Source organism: Eutrema salsugineum, unplaced genomic scaffold (assembly GCF_000478725.1).
Source record: "Eutrema salsugineum unplaced genomic scaffold, Eutsalg1_0 scaffold_4, whole genome shotgun sequence".
Classification (NCBI taxonomy): Eukaryota; Viridiplantae; Streptophyta; class Magnoliopsida; order Brassicales; family Brassicaceae; genus Eutrema; species Eutrema salsugineum.
In genome coordinates, this window is record NW_006256686.1 from 2,577,470 (window position 1) to 2,581,155 (window position 3,686).

The 3,686-nt window shown below is 43.7% G+C and overlaps 1 non-coding gene across 1 annotated transcript; it reads left to right on the forward strand.

Annotated features, from left to right (window-relative positions):
* The first annotated feature begins 225 nt into the window (after positions 1-225).
* Positions 226-332, forward strand: LOC112084967. Its single transcript, XR_002898613.1, has one exon. It is a non-coding gene; the product is annotated as a small nucleolar RNA R71 (small nucleolar RNA).
* Positions 333-3,686: the final 3,354 nt, after the last annotated feature.

Below are 3,686 nucleotides of genomic sequence, written 5' to 3' on the forward strand. Positions count from 1 at the left end.
TTAACTTCTCTGGTGAGCCTCTGTTCTGAGCTTGAACCTTCAGACCTATTTGATCTGTCATAGTCTTCACCATAAGTATCATTGCTCAATGCTAAGTTCTCCACTAGCTCTAAAGCAGCATGAATCTCTTTACCCAGAAAGTTCCCATTGGAAGCAGTATCCAGCTGGTTTCTAATCTTGGGAAGAGCTCCCCTATACAGTGTGCTGAGAAGAGAAGCCTCACTAAACCCATGGTGTGGGCATTGGTTTGTGTAGCTCCTGAATCTCTCATATGCTTCACCAAAACTTTCATTGCTGTGCTGAGTGAAGCTAGAGATTTGGTTTCTCAGTTTTGCAGTTCTTGAGGTGGAGAAGAACTTAGATAAGAAGGCTTGCTTGCATTGCTCCCAGGTTTGAATGGAGCCTCTTGGAAGATTCTTCTCCCATTGATGAGCTTTGTCACCAAGACTGAATGGGAATAGTCTTAGCTTAAAGCTGTCTTCTGAAACTCCATTAATCTTGGTCAGGTCACACACCTTATCAAACTGGTCCAAGTGTTCCAAGGGATCTTCCATTGCTAACCCATGGAACTTTGAGTTCTGGACCATATTCAGCAATGATGCTTTCACTTCAAAGTTGTTGTTCTGCACAGGTGGTGCCTGAATACCAGCTCCATACTGATGAGCATTGGCCCTGTCATTTTCGCCAACATAGATTTGGGGTTGCTCATATCTTCTTTGTTGTGGTTGGAAAGGGTGGGGTTGGTGGTGCACCTGGTGTCTTTGTTGAACATTGGCCTGATGCCTCTGTTGATGAGCCTGAGCTTGTCCCTGGTGGACATAGGCTTGTTGGTGGTGCACCTGTTCCTGCTGAACATTGCCCTGGTGAAACCCCTGACCAACTCCAATACCAGCTCCCTGACCTTGAGCTTGTTGCTCCTGAACTGGTTGTTCCATATCTACCACGTGATCTCCTTGTTCTGCCATCTCAGTCTGATCAATGTGTCTACCACGTCTGTCTCTTCTCCTCCTTGGTACCAGAAGGTTGATGTTATCGTTTAGAGGAAAAGGAGGACCGCAGCTTCTTGATCTGGACCTGGTGTTCATACACCTGAAATCACAAACAGAACTTGAAAGGAATCAGTAAAAACAAGAAAGTAAGCACTTGATCTCAAGAACAGATCAGAGCTTAATGCTAATCAAACCACAATTTGGCAACGGCGCCAATTGATAGATAAGACTTTTAAGGGTCTCAGGGCTATCAATCCCCTTGTCAATGTAGCACAAAGAGGTTTATCAATCCAGATGTGGTGTTAGACACTAAGCTATATGATCAAGTTCTTAATTCAAGCAAACAAGAGTGGGTTTTGATTAATCTAGAGACAACTACAATCTTAAACAGGATTAAGGATTAATGAAATGCTTAAACAAGAACTAAACAATGACAAATGATGAGAATGTATGAATGATGATAAGAAAGGTCTTAGACATGATAGTGGATTAGGGTGCCTTCAGTGATAAACTAATGAGCTAATGAATCATATGATCAAGCAAGCCATTTAACATAAACATCTCTAACTAAGTTAATCCTCTCATGAAGGCATTAACTCCTATGCTAAATCAGTTTCAAACCCAATCATCATCAGTGAAACATGAGTTAACAAGCATTAAGAATCAGTTTAATCTGTCATTTAAGCATATAAACAATCATTCCCATGATGAATAACACTTAAACCTCTAACAACTTTGGTTCAGGCATTTCATCAAACACTTTTGGTGCATGAAATGCCCAGAATCTAGACCACATATGATTTGTATGGATCTAGCATAGAGAACAAGTTGTAGAGAATGGAATATGCATGATCTAACCCCTAAGCTCGCTAATCTACCACTTAAGCACCCTAATCTACATATCTAAGACCTTAATATGGGATTACTCACTAATCATACTAATCTCTCTTAAACCTTTGCAAGTTGAGAAGATTAGCATGATTAATGATGAGAAATGGAGATAGAGATGATAGATTCAAAAGTAAACAGCTTTAAACACCCAGATCTCTTAAAACTCTCTTGATCCAACACTCAAAAATAGATATTTCTCTTCTTAATGGAGTCTTTTTCACAAAAGAGGCAAGAGACAAAGGGAATAAAACTTAGTTCTCCCCCAAAAAACCCTAAAAAGTATTTATACCTTCTTAAAAACGAACCGGGTCAGCCCGGAACAAACCGGGTCCTGACCCGGCTTTAATGGATAAATGGGAAAAGCTGCGGGTCGGTTCAGTATGTCCCAGGCCGCACACCTAAGTCGCAGTAGATGAAGACTTGTCTTGTGAGGCTTGAATCGCCTTGTCGGAGCCGCACAACCATCTTGGAGTAAATTCCGAGTGTTTCTGCGGCATGGTCTCCTTCCTCTCCAACTCGCAGGGCTGAGCCGGTTTCTGGGGGATGTAGAAACTGTGCGGGTTGGTCTCTATTGCACTTAGGTCGCAGGCTCAAGTCGGAGTGAATTCCGAGTGATCGTGCGGCATAGATCCAGGCACGGATGACTCGCATGCCTAAGTCGCACGATTGTGGACTTAGCATTTCTCTTGCTCGGGAGCTCCAGACCTCTTCCAGTGATAGTTTACCCGCACATTTCAACTCGCAGCATCAGCATTCAGGCGTTCATCTTCAGGCCTGCGGGTTAACCAAGTCGCAAGACCATCTCGCAGCATCCAGAGCAGCTTAGATCACTTCGCATTCCGGAGAGTGTAACTCCTGTGATACTTGTCCGAATTGAATGATTTCGGTTGCAGAAGACAGAGGACTCATTTATCTCCAACTTTTGTGAAGGAAGTTTCAGTGCTTGGGAGGTGGAAGGCTTCCTGGAGGGCACATCTTTGCAGTGCATGTATACGACCAGAGAGAGGCGTCTAGACATGTGTCCATTCCGGAGGCCGTATCTTCCTGCTCATAGATCCGAATTGAATGCTCTTGGACGTTCTGGAAAGAAGACTCAAATGTCTCTGATTCTCATGAAGGACCCGGAAGCTGAATCGGCCTGGAAGTGCACCGTCCTTCGCATCCTTCAGAACTGATCTGCTCGGTCCGGAATACCTGCGAGACAGGGGTTTCTTCCGACGAGCTTATCTCTCTGCTCACGCGTCCGAATTCTACGATTCCAATTGCTATGAGACCGTGCTTCAATGCTCTCCAACTTCTATGAAGGACCCGCCATCTGAATCGGACCGGAAGGCTCCCCGGACAGGTGATTTCTGAGACTCGTTCGCACCCGGAGATTTTGGCCGATATACTTAATTCGCGGTACGTGAAAATGGCCGGTAAAGCTTCCCGCGGTACATGAAAATGGCCGGTAAAACCTTCCTGGCCAGCGAGAATGGCCGATAACCTCCATAGACTCAAGTTTTCCACTTTTTCAAGCTCTGCTCACCATTCCACCTCCTGGATTCATCTTTTCAGCTCTATAATCACCTGATAGACACTCAAAACATGCAAAGACTCATTGGGACCTAATGCATCTCCTAAGTTCTAAAACAAACCCTAAGGACCTAAAATACATGAAATAAAACATGATTTGGAATGATTTATGCAACCTAAATGATGCAAATTATGAACATATCACATTCTCACTCTGATGATCTTCTACACATCTTTGGGAAAACATTCTTTTCCCAGATCAAAATCAACTCCTACAATTACTCTGCCACA